Genomic DNA, 16,579 nt, shown 5'->3' on the forward strand with positions numbered 1-16,579 from the left:
CAGTGTTGACAGCTGACAAGCTAGCAAGTAAGAGAAGTACTGTACTCTGGATCCTAGGCCCAGACTATATATGGGGCCTTGACATGTTACCAAATCTAGATTAAGTCCTACTTCTCATAGCTACAGACATGAATTGAATGGCCTCAGGATCAATTACTGGTACTTACAGCATCAATGCTTACTTATACATGTTGGTAGACATGACAGGTTCACTTTAAGAAGACACACACTCAGGAACTTTGTGCAAATGCTTAGTGAACCACTGATGTAGAACAAGTATACAGGTTATAGGACCTGGCTTTTGAGGCTACTTCTAGTTCCCTGTAAGCAACACATTAAAGTGGATGTAAACTCTCTTGTATAACCAGTGAAGTGAATAGCCTCAGATGATACACAGAGATAAAACAAATTTCCCTACATGAGTTTTACATGTATATCTGCTGTCTTTCTTCCTTTCTACATTCTTTAGAAAGTGCACATTGTGTTACAAATCTTTCTTCCTCATTCAGCAGTGGATGTGGAGTTTGTGCGTACACTGTATGAAAGCTGATTGGAGGAAAGGCACACCCCCCTCCACATAGGCAGAGGAATGAAAAATCTAGCAGAGCTTACGTCTGAATAGACAAGCTCTCTGCTTATCTATCTCTAAGTTCCCTCCCCAACACAAATGTCCTGCTGCTTTTATCTTGAGTGGCAGAGAGTTTATCAGAAGTCATGCTGATAACAGAGGAACAGAGAGGCAAAAAGACACAGCACTCAAAGCTTTGGAGAGAGATATGTAAACACTACAAATATATGTGCCCAGATAAGATTTCCTGAATGGGGTTTACAATCACTTTAAGTAATATTTTAACCTTAAAAGTACTTTACACTGAAATACTATTAACCTTAGCAACATTTATAGAAATCATAAACAACTGTGTACTGTACAAACAGGTGTAACTTCTGTGATCTTTCTTGTAAAACATTTTCTGACATCTGAAAAAATATTCGATTGGCAGTAGAAACACATGTGCAGATGAGAGCAAATTACTAAATATCTGATATGTCTTTAGTCTGCATGATCTATAACTCTGGGTAATCAAGTGGTAATATTTAGTTGTGCTGATTTATTCTGATATTTCAGAACTCTAAAATATATGGGATACAGATAAGTAAATAAATGGAACTGCTTTCAGAACAAGAAGTGGTCTAATTAAGTCAACTTTTTCTACTAGCTTACATCAAATTTCATACATAATTATCAAGGGCTACATGCCATTGTAACCAATATATGCAAAAAAAAAGATAAGTATACATTAACAGTGAACCTGTGAGCATAAAAAAAATCTGTTTTTTAACTAGCAGATGCCTCCAGGTGCACCTCTGCTCTGAGCTTCTGAAGAGTACAACGGGACCCTAAAACCTTCAGATATGCAACTAGCAAGCAGCTTCTGCCCAATTCTGCCTCATACTCCATAATATCAATCCATCATGGTAATAAGTGGCACCACTAACCAATAGTTTAGTGTCTGCATGGGGCCACGAGTGCCTACCTTGGAAGTTGTTTGCTATTTGGATTTTAATATAGAAAATGCATAAGCTACCCCTGGGCACTCTAAAAGCTAACATTTTCAGAACAGGGGTCAATTGCAGGTTTCATTTAAAAAAGATGTACCTTCAAGCATGCTTTCTCTGGGCTGTAGATGGCTGTTACATGAAGTAGTATGTAAGTAACATGCCTAAAGCAAAAAGCTACTGTTTTACATGCAACAGTATTTATAATTCTGTCCAGCCAATCTTGTGATTAACGCACATTTTCCACACTGGACAGACATCTGACACGCAGAGGGGTAGATTTACTAAAACTGGAGCACTCAGAATCTGGTGCAGCTGTGCATGGTAGCCAATCAGCTTCTAACCTCAACCTGTTCAATTAAGCTTGGAAGCTGATTGGTTTCTATTCAGAGTTGCACCAGATTTTGCACTCTCCAGCTTTAGTATATAACCCCCAGAGTGTCTGATAAAACAACTGAGCTATAAACATATAAACATATAAACATATATGTATTTATATACATATGTACTTCAGCGGTGTATTTAGCTGTATGTTTGGGGTTCCACTTTAAGAACAGATCTTCTTGAAAGCAGAGTTCTGCCCCCCCAGCAAAAAAATTTAAGTCAGCATCTACACATACTGTAGCTGCTGACTTTTAATATTAGGACACTTGCCTGTCCTGGAATGCAGCAATGTCGACAACCCAGCTGATGTTTCTATCGGCTCTTGGGTGCTGCCACCATTGCCTAGAACAGAAATCGGCAGTGAAGCCTTGCAGCTTCCCAGCCAGTTCCCTACTGTACATGCGCAATAGCTGGGTATTTATTTATCAAGTAGTTCCAAAGTATTTGGGGTAGTTCTATTGGGCTAATTTGGTTAGTTGCTGAGTAGTGCTTTATTTGAAATATTTTAAAGCTGTCCATTGTGCCCTGTTCACTTAGATCAGACGTGGAGAAGTGTGCTTCCCCCGCTAGTGGGATTTTTAGTCTGCAGATTGGTGTGTCAGCACAGTGGTGTATAATCAAGGAGGACCATGCCGCAGTAGTGGCTTGGATGGTTGGGTAAGGTGGGGTTGTTGGACTGTGGTGTTGGCATGCAGCTAATGCCAACTCTGGGAGGTTTTGTCCTGGGGTAACTTCCCATTCTATATCAGATCACCTGTTATCTGCTGGACATGAAAACCAGTAACGCATTTGGTCAAGTACCACAGCTTTATAGTATATTTGTGCATTGAGAAGACCTATGCCACCAAGGTGTTTGGGTTTGTACAGATGTGCTAAAGCTATTCTAGGTTTTTTCACTGCCCAGATATATTTTTTCAAACTAACCGTTAGTTGCAAGAAGAATTTCTGAGAGATAGGAATGGGTAGTGTTCTCAAGTAGTATAGCAATTTAGGCAATACTTGCATTTGGAATGCAGCTATTCTCCCTATCCATGTTAGGTGTAGTTTACTGATCTGGTTTAACCACTTAATGACCGCACCATAGCCGAATGACGGAGCGATCACTTGTAAACAAACCGGCGTCATGTCCGGTTCCTCTCTCCCCTCTCTGTACCGATCGGTACAGTGTGAGCAGAGAGGGGAGAGATTGGGTGCAGCAGCACTGTGGGCTGGATCTGTAGTGCCCACAGCGCTGAATTGTGCCCATTGCAGCCTCATCCATCCATCCATGGTCAGCCATCCATTCATACTCAGCAATACTCATCCATCCATGCTCAGACATCCATCCCTAATCAGCAATACTTATCCATGCCCAGCCATCCATCAATACTCAGCAATACTCCTCCATCCATCCATGCTCAGCCATCCATCCATACTCAGCAATACTCATCCATCCATCCATGCTCAGCCATCCATCCATACTCAGCAATAGTCATCCATGCTCATCCATCCATCCATACTCAGCAATACTCATCCATCCTCAACCATCCATCCATACTCAGCAATACACATCCATCCTACCATGCCCAACCATCCCATCCACCCCATCTATACTCAGCCATACCCAGTCATACTCAGCAATACTCAGCCATACCCAGCCATACCCAGCCATACTCAGCCATACTAAGCCATACCCAGCCGTACTCAGCCATATCCAGCCGTACTCAGCCGTACCCAGCCATATTCAGCCGCACTCTATTTTGGGGTGTCATTTTTGGTATGTACATGCTATGTGTTTGAAATATATAAATGGACAACTTTGTGTAAAAAAATACATTTTCTTTACACGTTTTCCAAAAACTTGTAGAAAAAAATGACATGTTCAAAAGACTCAGCTTGCCTCATAGATTATACGTTGATGTGTTTTCTTTCCAAAATGGGGTCATTTTTGTGGCGTTTCCATTGTCCTGGTGCTCCAGGGCCTTTAAAAGTGTAAGAGGTAGTCAAGAAATTATATGTGTAATTTATGATCCTAGAACGCCTAATGGTGCTCCCTGCATGTTGGGCCTCTGTGTAAAAGTCTCACACATGTGGTATCGCCATACTCAGGAGGAGTAGTAGAATGTTTTTTGGGGTGTAATTTGTGCTATGCATATGCTGTGTGAAAAAAAACCTGCTAATATAACAATTTTGTGAAAAAAAAAAATTTTGATTTTGCAAAGAATTGTGGGAAAAAATTACAACTTCAAAAAACTCCCCATGCCTCTTACTAAATACATTGGAATGTCTACTTTCCAAAAAGGGGTCATTTGGAGGGTATTTGTACTTTCCTGGTTTGCTAGGGTCTCAAGAAATGAGGCCGTCAGTACATCAGGTGTGATCAATTTTCAGAGATTGGCACCATAGCTTGGGGACACTATAACTTTCACAAAGACCTAATAATATACACCGAGTTGGGTTATGTTTTACCAAATATATGTAGCAGTATAAATTTTGGCCAACATTTATGAAGAAAAATTACTAATTTGCAAAATTTGCAAAAAAACTGAAAAAAGAAAAATACATTTTTTTTTACAGAATTTTCTGCCTTTTTTCTTTTATAGCACAAACAATAAAAAAACCCAGCAGTGATTAAATCCCACCAAAAGAAAGCTCTATTTGTGTGAACGAAAGGACAACAATTTCATATAGGTACAGTGTTGCATGACTGAGTAATTGTCATTCAAAATGTGAGAGCACCGAAAGCTAAAAATTGGTCTGGTTAGGAAGAGGGTTTAAGTGCCCAGGGGGTAAGTGATTAATTACTCTTCTACTTTGGCTAGTAATGGAGGATAGTTGCTTGGACATATTTAGCTGTAAACCAAGGTACGTAATTGAGGGAGAGTCCCAATTACAGGGGAATATTTTTTTGATCCAGGATTTTTCTTTCCTAAGCACATTAATTGCCAAGGCAAAACATTTAGTTGTGTTGACTTTGTAAAAGGAGACTTGTCCAAATTTGTTTAATAGGGATTTTACTTCTGGTATAGAAGATTCTGGTTTGGATATAGTTAGTATAATATCATCAGTGAAGAGTCCTATTTTATGACTGTTAGAGCCTATATTAATACCTTGTATTACTGCATTGGATCTGATGTATTCTGCTAATGGTTCAATGACTAGTGAAAATAGAATTGGAGAGAGGGGCATCCTTGACGAGTCCCGTTTGACAATGTAAAAGGATCAGAGAGTAAGCTAGAAGTGTAGACTTGAGCTGTGGGATTAGAGCATAGTGACATGATTGCTGAGTGGATCAGGCCAGATATTCCAAATTTGTGCAGGGGCCTAGACAGATATCCCCAATGGACCCTTTCAAAGGCCTTTTCTGCATCTAGTGCCAGGAATATGCTAGATTCTTGGGTGACTTCTGCATATCGCAGAAGGTTCAACATTCTTCTGGTCCCGTCTGGTGCCTGCCTGCCTTTAACAAAGCCAACTTGATCAAGGCCTATAAGGAATGGGGTAATTTCCATTAATCTATTGGCTAAGGTTCTGCCGTAGATCTTTAGATCTGAATTCAGTAGGGAAATGGGTCTAAAGTTTTGGGGGAGTGTTGGGTCTTTACCCGGTTTTGGTAGTGTAACTATCACAGTTTGGAGCATTTCACTTGGAAAGGAACCTGTAGAGGCTGCAGTATTGAAAAATTCTACTAGTTTTGGAGGGAACATTTTAAAGTAATGTGATTGTTAAACTGATACATGTACCAAAATTTGACTGGTTTAGCAGGAATTGGTTGCATTTCAGTACATGTGTATCACTGTCTGTTTAACAAACGTTGGTATAACAACTGGTTTCTGAAAATGGTCCTGTTGAAAAAACAGGATTTAATCAGCACATACAGTCAATGGCTGCAGTGCTGATCTGTGTATTCTGACTGGGGGAATCCTTGCATCTATATTGTTTGTGTTTATGTAGGGATCTGTAAGTTTCTTTTGCTTCATGAAAACAGAATTAAGCATGCATACCCTGCTTAAGGCTTTTCTTCCACTCTACCTTGATTAAGATGTTATTTAAAATGCTATCCTGCATGTATGGCATTTATCCATTTAAGTTTGAAGGTAATGAAAGCTGATGCAACAAATTCAATCTTAATAGGAAATAATATATCTGAATTTTCAGCATATTGGCAATACAAAGCTGTATGTTAAAAAATGTAAGACCTTAAGACATATGACCTTAAAGTGGAGTTCCAACCATTTAAAATTCAGCAGCTACAAAAAATGTAGCTGCTGACTTTTAAAAATCAGACACTCACCTGTCCCACGGTCCAGCGATGTGGGTACAGGAAGCCTCGCCTCCCACCCCCTCCTCTCTGAATGCCCCTCTGGCATTCTAACTGTGGGTGACTGGCTGTGGCTTCACAGCTGGGTGCGTACTGCGCATGCGTGAGCCACGATGCATGCTGTGAATGGCCAGGCAATCTTCTGGGACCTGTAATGTGTCCCAGAACATTGCAGAAAGGGAGGGGGGAGAGGTGAACTTCCTGCCAGTGCCACGGAGCCAGGGGAGGAAATGGGAGCTGAGTGCCCATAAAAACAGGGTACCTGCTCCTCCCCTCAAAAAACATGACATGCCAAATGTGGCATGGCAGGGGGTCACCTGCACTTAAAGCAGAAGTTCCATTTTTGGGTGGAACTCCGCTTTAAAGTTTTGTCTTGTTAAACTCTTCAGTAAAAAAATGCTCATTCAAGTTGACACACAACTCAGATGATGGTACAGTAATCTTGTAGTTGCAATGTTTTCTTTACTGTGAAAGAGCACTTCTAAAATAATTTTTCCACACCAATGTAACATTTATTATCTTCAATAATAAATGCTGAACTTTAACAAGAACAAAGTACTCTGAACTTATTAAGACACCACAAGGTGAAAACTTTTCTAAGGATTTACAAATTTTCAAGATATCAAAAAAGCAAAGCAAAAATACTCAGCCAACTGACTAGAATACATTTGAAGGTAATATAAGCTTGTGACTTTTTATATGTTCAATTCCATGTCAATTTTTTCTTTATTATGAATATAAAATATTAAACTAATTAGCACAACCATTATTAGACCTGATTTTGATAAGTTCTCCCTGGGGACATTATCAGGCTTCCCTGCACACTTTCTCATCTTCTGTTTGCCTGCCTGGCTTAAGTATCCTCATAAAATATTGCAGAACATTGCAGTCTCCACTTTGCGTACATTTGGAACTAAATATATAATATTAAACTAATTGGCACAACCATGATTAGGACTATGTCTGGACTTGTTCATGCTTTGTGGAGAGTTGTGAACTTTTGTTGGCTCCTTGTGATATTCAAGAGATATCCTCATGCTAACTTGCATGATGTCTGATCCTCCCCATACCTGTCTGATGACCTACCCTTCCAAAGAGAAAGTCAGAAAGTATTTTGTCATCAGATCCTGTATACAATATTGCAGAGAACTGCATACATTTGGAGCAGTCACAGTGAGTCTAACTTAATAAATCATATTTAAATATGCTGGTGCATTGATTGTATGCAGACAATCATATCACATCCTTATAGTAATAGAATTTTCATGGCATCCGCAATATGCAGACATATGCACACAGGTTACAGTGTACATGCCATGAATCTAATATCAAGTGTGGTTTGCTATATAGTGTAAGTTCCAGTATCCAAGTGTATGGCAACTAAGCTAGGAACGTACACTGATACATTAATCTTATATGACAACCAACTCACATCCTCACATTTTAAGTAATTCCTCTGTATCAGTGAAGTGTAGACATTCACACAGGTTACAGCATACATGTGGAGCATTTATTATCAAATGAGGTTTGCTATAGAGTGTAAGCTATCCAAATGTTCAGCAGTTAAGTGGTGGTGTGCTAAAAATAAAAAATACAAATTTATTTCCTCCCATGTTTTGTGGTATAGCTGTCCGATGTTTTGGATTTTAAGTGTACAAGAAAAACAGGATGATATGCATACTGATATCGTTCATGCAGATGTAACATTGCATACACAAAAGTAAAAACAGTGGCATATGCTAACACACACTCTTTCCTATGTGATGAATATATTAAAACAGTTAATTCTTTCTGAGTTTTTTTTGTTATGGTCAAGTGGCTGCTATGTTTCTTTGTCAATTGTGCTGGGTAAGAGCTATGGGCAATCTCTTCTGTCAATGTCTTCAGACTTACCAGGCCAGGGAGATTGGGAATAGTGAAAAGGGAAGAGGGATTAGGAATTAGGAAAAAAGAAAAGAGGTAGCCTATCAATCCTCTGGTTGGTGGGAGGTGCTGGGCATGCCACAGCCAAATGTAAATGGACAGTTTATTTCTCCTGGGTGGCAATGTTGCTGCTGGGGGAAGAGGTTTCATTATTATGCAACCTGGAGGCATCACCACTGAGTAAAGTGATATATATATATATATATAGATATCTATATATAGATATAGATATCTAGATATAGATAGATAGATAGATAGATAGATAGATAGATAGATAGATAGATAGATAGATAGATAGATAGATAGATAGATAGATAGATAGATAGATAGATAGATATAGATATATCTATATATACCTTGGGCTTATCCCATAGACCCTGGTCGTCCTCCCTTGGTGCAACTGTTCTGCCAGCATTATCCACATAGTTCTGCTATTCAGTTTGCAAGAACATTTTCCCTTAGCTTAGTAAATGAGGTGAATTTTGCTGACTTCCATCATCTATTCATGTGCAAGTAAAAATACTGTTTTTTTTCCCTTGAAAAAGATTTGGTATTCTTTGCACAGTGAGTTCTCAGTACATTCCTTTATTCTGTGTTCATTCTCACCACATTCACTAAGCTAATGGAAAATGTTTTAAAGTTAAAATATCCTTGCAAAAATTAAAAGCATATTTGCCCTTATCAAATCAACTCCTTTTTCTCAGAAGCCACTGCAGTAGCTGTTGTGTAAATGATGTCTGCAAAAAGTGTTTGCAGGAATCATTGATTAATACAGTAAGTTGCAACAATACTATCATTTTACATTTTTGTCTGCACGGTACATTAGTTAAAGCAAAATTACAATTTAAAAACACCTTTTTATAATAAATGTTTCGATTTAACCCCTTATTGATCAACTTATCCCAGTCAGTCCTAATCAATGTCTTCTTTTTTGGCTGAAATGCTTCGCTTACTGTTTCTTTGAGTTAAAAAATACACACAGGATGTATAGAATAGGACACTTTGCTAACACTACGGGACCCCTCACTCTGGCCCACTGCACTAACAAACTCGACATGCCCAACACAGAAAGGTTTCGATACAGACAGATATTTCACTTTCTGCATTCTCTTAGGTCCCCCAATCACACCCCACTTTCGATCACGGGTTATGAATGGTGGTGTGGTCAAGCTGTGGAGCAGGGGGGCAGGATTTCGGTGATTTACCGATCACTTGCTAAGGCTGAGACCAAATCACTCTTCATGAGGGAGTGGGAAAATGATCTACAACACACATGGAGTGTTGAAGAATGGTATAGAGCTTCTACTGCAGCATCTAAGGGCATTTTGAATATAGCTTTAATTGAAGCAAATATGAAAGTCCTCATGCGGTGGTATATGGTCCCTCTCAAACTCTCCAAAATCTACCCAAGCGCTTCCCCTATGTGTTTTCATAATTGTGGGCATATTGGGTCCATGCTACACATTTGGTGGGACTGGCCCAGGCTCAGGGGCCTATGGAACAGGATCTTTACTATCATTAGGAAAATAACGGGATTACGAATCCAAAAGTCTCCTCAGCTAGCTCTCCTGAACTTTCCCTGCCCAAAAACCCCTAAATTAGTCCAACGACTTATTATGTTCATTTTCCTAAGGACCAAGCTCACGATTTCACGGGCCTGGAAAAGACCAACCGTATCCTTTCTCTTGGTTAAGAGAAAGATTTAATGGATCATGACCCAGGAGAAAATGGTTAGCATCCTCCTGGACACTACCTCTAAACACGATGCTGTCTGGGACCCATGGACTAGATACATATCTCCACCGCCCTTGGCATCTCCATCACCCGGACCTCTGTAGCTGAGCGAGTACCGCACCGTCTTAGGATGTATTATCCCTTTCTTCTCTACCCTCTCTTTTCTCTTCTCTCCTCTTCCCTATCTTCTTCTATACTTTTGATTATTGGCATACAGGTTCGACTACTTTGATAACACTTGGAGAAGCTACTTCAGCCCATTCCTTATTTACAGGTGATAGGCTTCTTCAGATGGTTACCAAAGCTAATTTAATGCAGATTGGACCTATGGTTCAATTTCCTTAACTTATTGGACAGCCACATACAACTTTCACCATAAGCTCTGTTAGTTATCCCAACATTCTAGGTTCAATACTCATGGTAGACACTTCATATTTGAATTCACTCTTCCTTCTAACGGTTTTGCTTCACTTTTATTACATCATATATTATAGTTTTAGAGGTCTGGCTTTTCCTGAGAGGTGGACCTCCCCTCCCGGCACAGCGAGTTCCCATGAGGGGTGCTGGGGTAGAGGAGTGGCCCCTCTTATCGGAGTCTGTCTTATTGGACTTAACTTACTGCTGACAACATATGTTTCTCTGTCTTAAATGTATTTTATGCTCTGTCTGCTACTATTTTGGTAACTGTTGCACTTTGGTTGTACTTGTAATCTTGATCATCTCGTTTGTTGATTTCTCAATAAAAAACTATTGAAATTGAAAAAAATACAAACAATTAAACAGTCGTTATTTTGTTTGTATATACCTTGTTGTATGTACCATTTGTTATTAGAAATTAGAAATTTGCATTTTGTATGTTCAGTAACATTGTTGTTTTAAAACTTTAACTGGTTGAACTTTAGATTACAAATAATATAAAATAATGTCTGCAAGACAAAATTGCAAAATTAAGTCACCCTCAAAATATGTATTTTGGTATTGTAACTAATGATACAGTTATTGCTTAATCAACAGACCTGTAACCAAAATGTAAAAAATAGCATTGATCCAAAAGGGCAATACAGAAGAAATGTGGTTAACCAGTTTCCGACCAGCCACCGCAGTTATACTGTGGCAGGTTGGCTCCCCTGGGCAAGCAGTCGTAGCTATACGCCAGCTCTTTAAGATGCTGTAGGAGGCCCGCGCCTGCAGTGTGACCCCGGAGGCGATGCGAGTGCCCGGCGGGTGCAATGACCACTGCCACCTACGATCGCTCGTGACACAGCGAGAACCGGGATCTGTGTGTGTAAACACACAAATCCCGGTTCTCTCAGGAGAGAGAAGACAGATTGTGTGTTCATACTAAGTATGAACACCGATCGTCTCCTCCTCTAGTCAGTCCCATCCCCCCACAGTTAGAATGCACTTACGGAATACGGAATACAGTTAACCCCTTGATCGCCCCCTAGTGTTAACCCCTTCCCTGCCAGTGACATTTATACAGTAATCAGTGCATTTTTATAGCACTGATCGGTGTATAAATGTCACTGATCTCAAAAATGTGTCAAAAGTGTCCGATTTGTCTGCCGCAATATCGCAGTCCTGATAAAAATCACTGATTGCCGCCATTACTAGTAAAAGAAAAGATAATAATAACAATGCCATAAATCTATCCCCTATTTTGTAGATATAACTTTTGTGCAAACCAATGAATATACGCTTATTGTGATTTTTTTTACCAAAAATATGTACAAGAATACATATCGGCCTAAACTGAGGAAAAAATTTGTTTTTGTTTGGGTACAGCATCGATTGACCGCGCAATTGTCAGTTAAAGCGACGGAGTGCCAAATCACAAAAAAAATGGTCTGGTCAGGAAGGGGGTAAATTCTTCCGGGGCTGAAGTGGTTAAAGTGTATCTTTCGTTTCTGGTCCAATTAGGATATCAGTGACAAGGACACTGCATTTCTAGCAAGATCTACAGGTATTTTCTGTAGTCTCTGAAAATCTTCTTAGCCTGAAAAATGAAATTGAATGCAGCGATCACATCTAAAAACTGGTATGCTGCATTAAGTATACCTTATAAACCTTTTTGCTTGGGGTTTAGATATCCTTTAAAAATGACTGTAAAATGCAAGTAAAAGTAAAAAGCTATAGTGAATGCTGTGCTTTGGGTATCCTAGGGGTTGATTTACTAAAGTTAAAATGACTGTGCACTTTTGCAAGTGCAGTTGCACTCTGCAAGTGCAGTTTCTCCAAAGCTTAGTGAATGACAGGGAACTCTGCTGACTTCCATCATCCATCCATGTGCAAGCAAAAATCTTGTTTTTTGTATTTTTCTTGCATGTGTGCATGGTTGGGTATTAAAGTAAAGCTTCATCTCATTTACTAAGCTTTTTTTTTTTGTTTACATTTCTTCAGTTACTTTCTGCTCATACATCCCAGGTGTCTTTAGGAGGGGAGAGCAGGAGAGGAGGGGGGTTCTTAGCTTGTATACACTCAAAATTCTGCGCTAAATACCTATTCTTTTCCCTTTGTCAGCTAAGCACACTCTCCTGCATGCATGCTTAAGCTAAAGGCAGATAGATTCCAGGAAGTAAATGCTACATGAATCATTTGCCCTTTACTCAGGATGGCCATGGCCAGAAATGCTAGGGGATGTTTTTCAAAGTGATTTCTCAATTAAATAAAGCATAGAGACATGGATTGATGGGGGAGTTTGCTTTGAACAATAAAAATAAATAAAATAGTGTTTTTGGCTTGTGGTACTCAGATGCAGTAAAGATCTGCTTTAAACAAAATATCTACAGGTGTTAAGTAAGCTCCAGTTAATTTTAATCAGAAAGTTTGTGAAAAATTCAAACACAGACTATTTTGTATCTTAAAATATGTGAAAAAAGTTGCGCTACTGGTGAAACACAAAAAAGCAGCTAGCATCAACAACGTGACAAATTGTGTGTACAGAAAAACAAATAAAAAATGCAGCTTTTTAGGGAATAGGAAAACCCCTCAGGATTACCTTAGGGGTGAGTATTTAAGTGATGAATGATAAGTGATAAAAAACCTAATAAAATATGTAAACATACAATGAAAGTGACAAGTGCATGAATGATATGAATAAACTCATATATGCATGACACAAACAAATGCTAAAATTGCATGTGGACATAAGGCACAAGCTAATCAAGATGGCAATGAATCTATATTGGACAAAAGCACATCCCTGAACTCCTCTATATTGTGATGTATAGTCTATTAGAGAGGGCATGTTTTGTTCTAATGATGACAAAAGTGAGAGAAACAGCTTCCTCATGCAGCGATCACAGGTGTACATCGAAGACAACAGAGGGAATGGATACTCTTACCCCAAAGTGTGGACACACACGCCAGACAGTGCTAGGTTAATCGAGCATAGGACAATCGCTTCCACAGGATCTCCAACCGGGACCTTTGCAGTAGGATGGTATATGCCTGCGTCTGCATCCAAGGGGATCAATGGGGGATGTTTCTCAGCAGAGACTCCAGCTCTATGTCCCCAGTGTCCCAGGATGGTTCTTTCTCCTCCTGCTCCAGGATCTCAGCTATTCTTAGCCCCTTTATTCAGTGGACCACTGAAGGCTATAAAGCAGGCAGAGGTTGCAACTGAACTTGCAGCAGGCAACGCAGTACAATGTGTGTCCAGCGGGTATCCCTCCAGCCGCTGAGTACCGGAGCAGGAGGAGCAGTGTGGCCCGGATGTGAGTGGCGAACATGATTGGCAACTGGGCGGGAGCCTTATGTCCACATGCAATTGTAGCATTTGTTTGTGTCATGCATATATGAGTTTATTCATCATCATTCATGCACTTGTCACTTTCATTGTATGTTTACATATTTTATTACGTTTTTTATCACTTATCATTTATCACTTGAATACTCACCCCTTAGGTGATCCTGGGGGGGGGGTTCGTATTCCCTAAGTGCTGCATTTTTTATTTGTTATTTTGTATCTTATAGTGTGGGTCAAGCTGGAGTGTCTGGCTAGATGATCTTGAAGATATTATTCTCTTGAAAGTTAGTGGTTTCATATAAAAAAAATCTTCTCTCTTATAGGAGTACAAGAAAAGAAACGTGTTTTCAGGTAAATAGGGGTTACCAAAACAAAAGAACTAAGTATTTTTCCTAATAGTTAATATTTTTTGTTTAATGTGACATTAATACAGCTTTGGAGAAAGCCCAATGGGTTGGAAAATTAATTATCTCTTAGATAAGTGCAATTTTTTATCTGGACCTTTTCCAACTATATTTGGTGCATGAATTTCCATGGAGCAACAAAGAGCAGGGTTGTAAAACTAAAAAAGGTTTGAAATTAGTTTTATATGTGTATAATTAGATACTGCAAATGGATGGCTGTTCCAGCAGCCATCAAACCTAAAGGCAACCATGATTGCCTCTACATGAGAATCTTATGCCTTGTACACACGGTTGGATTTTCCGATGGAAAATGTGTGATAGGACCTTGTTGTCGGAAATTCTGACCGTGTGTGGGCTCCATCACACATTTTCCATCGGAATTTCCGACACACAAAGTTTGAGAGCTTGCTATAAAATTTTCCGACAACAAAATCCGTCGTCGGAAATTCTGATCGTGTGTACACAAATCCACCGTATAAAGTGCCACGCATGCTCAGAATAAATTAAGAGACGAAAGCTATTGGCTACTGCCCCGTTTATAGTCCCGACGTATGTGTTTTACGTCACCGCGTTTAGAACGATCGGATTTTCTGACAACTTTGTGTGACCGTGTGTATGCAAGACAAGTTTGAGCCAATATCCGTCAGAAAAAATCCATGGATTTTGTTGTCGGAATGTCCGATCAATGTCCGACCATGTGTACAGGGCATTACATTACAAATTATAAGACACACTTGCACTTGCACTCATCTTAAAGAGATGAAGACCCTAACATGGTGATCAAAAGGAAATCTACTAAAATGCTACAAAGCACTTACACTGCTGCTGTAGCACAAATGTATGCTATCTTAACTGTTTTTAGTAGTATGGCTTGTAGTCTTTTGGCTCTGCATGGACATCTGAAGATGCTCTGAATAAGCTACTCTACACAAACTGGCTACTGTTGTCGGAAATTCTGACTGTGTGTGGGCTCCATCACACATTTTCGATCAGAATTTCCGACACACAAAGTTTGAGAGCTTGTTATAAAATTTTCCGACAACAAAATCCGTTGTCGTAAATTCCGATCGTGTGTACACAAATCCGCCGCACAAAGTGCCATGCATGCTCAGAATAAATTAAGAGACGATAGCTATTGGCTACTGCCCCATTTATAGTCCCGATGTACGTGTTTTACGTCACCGCGTTTAGAACGATCGGATTTTCCGACAACTTTGTGTGACCGTGTGTATGCAAGACAAGTTTGAGCCAATATCCGTCAGAAAAAATCCATGGATTTTGTTGTCGGAATGTCCGATCAATGTCTGACCATGTGTACAGGGCATTACATTACAAATTATAAGACACACTTGCACATGCACTCATCTTAATGAGATGAAGACCCTAACATGGTGATCAAAAGGAAATCTACTAAAATGCTACAAAGCACTTACACTGCTGCTGAAGCACAAATGCATGCTATCTTAACTGTTTTTAGTAGTATGGCTTGTAGTCTTTTGGCTCTGCGTGGACATCTGAAGATGCTCTGAATAAGCTACTCTACACAAACTGGCTAGTGGCTACTCATTTAGCCCAATGTAAAGCATCAACTCCAAGTGGTGAAAGGGAAAAAACCTGAGAGCTAGGCCATATTGCTATAGTAGGACTTCTATTTAGTAAATGTAACCCATCATATTTTAATTGTTTCACAGGCTGCAAGAAAAGTGTAAGTATATAATTTACAACAAAAGTGCAGTTATACCATAAGTTCACAAACTTAATAAAGAGATCAAATTATGTTCACATATTAAACTGTAATAATTATCTGTAAACAGAGATGAGCAACCAAACCCAATATCTTTGCATATATTCCGTTATTCTGATTACTGGATTAAATTACACATTTTAGCAGGCGTATACCTATTCTTCAAATATATACTGTATAGAACATGTACTGTATAAGGAGAAGAAAAATATTCTAATTTTTAAACCAGAACAAAGATAATTATGTTGCAAAATAATCTGACAGAAGTTTCCATAATACATTAAAACTGCATATATGTTTTTCTTTAACCCACATTTGCTTTCAATTGTGTTATCCTTGTCATACATTTTCAAACAGAGATTTTGTTACACTGCGTAAATATATATATATATATATATATATATATATATATATATATATATATATATATATATATATATATATATATATATTCAGAACAACAGACTTACAGTCAAATCATGTGATGGGAGAAACATGCAATTCTCAATATCACTTATGTGAAATAATATACAAGTCTGTCCACAAGAGAGAAAATAGATGGAAATGTAGTTGAGAATACACAAAAGAGAAAACAACATTGACTTTTCTTGCTAAAGGATAGCCATTTATCTATTCAAATATTTGGTTGTCATGGTTTAGGAATATGGCATTAAGTTACTCCTCTTCACATATTCCTATATTAAAGGAAGATTTTTTTCTTTTTTTTCAATTTAAGCTCAATGCATCAAGTGAAACTGAAGCTGCACATAAAGCAGCATAGTCAG

At 38.9% G+C, this 16,579-nt stretch overlaps 1 protein-coding gene across 7 annotated transcripts in view; it reads right to left on the reverse strand.

The window, feature by feature from the left end:
* The window catches only part of RBFOX1 (RNA binding fox-1 homolog 1), a 2,292,172-nt gene that overhangs the window by 65,250 nt on the left and 2,210,343 nt on the right, over positions 1-16,579 (reverse strand). The window lies entirely within an intron of this gene.

The sequence above is a fragment of the Aquarana catesbeiana genome, linkage group LG06 (assembly GCF_042186555.1).
Source record: "Aquarana catesbeiana isolate 2022-GZ linkage group LG06, ASM4218655v1, whole genome shotgun sequence".
Taxonomy (NCBI): domain Eukaryota; kingdom Metazoa; phylum Chordata; class Amphibia; order Anura; family Ranidae; genus Aquarana; species Aquarana catesbeiana.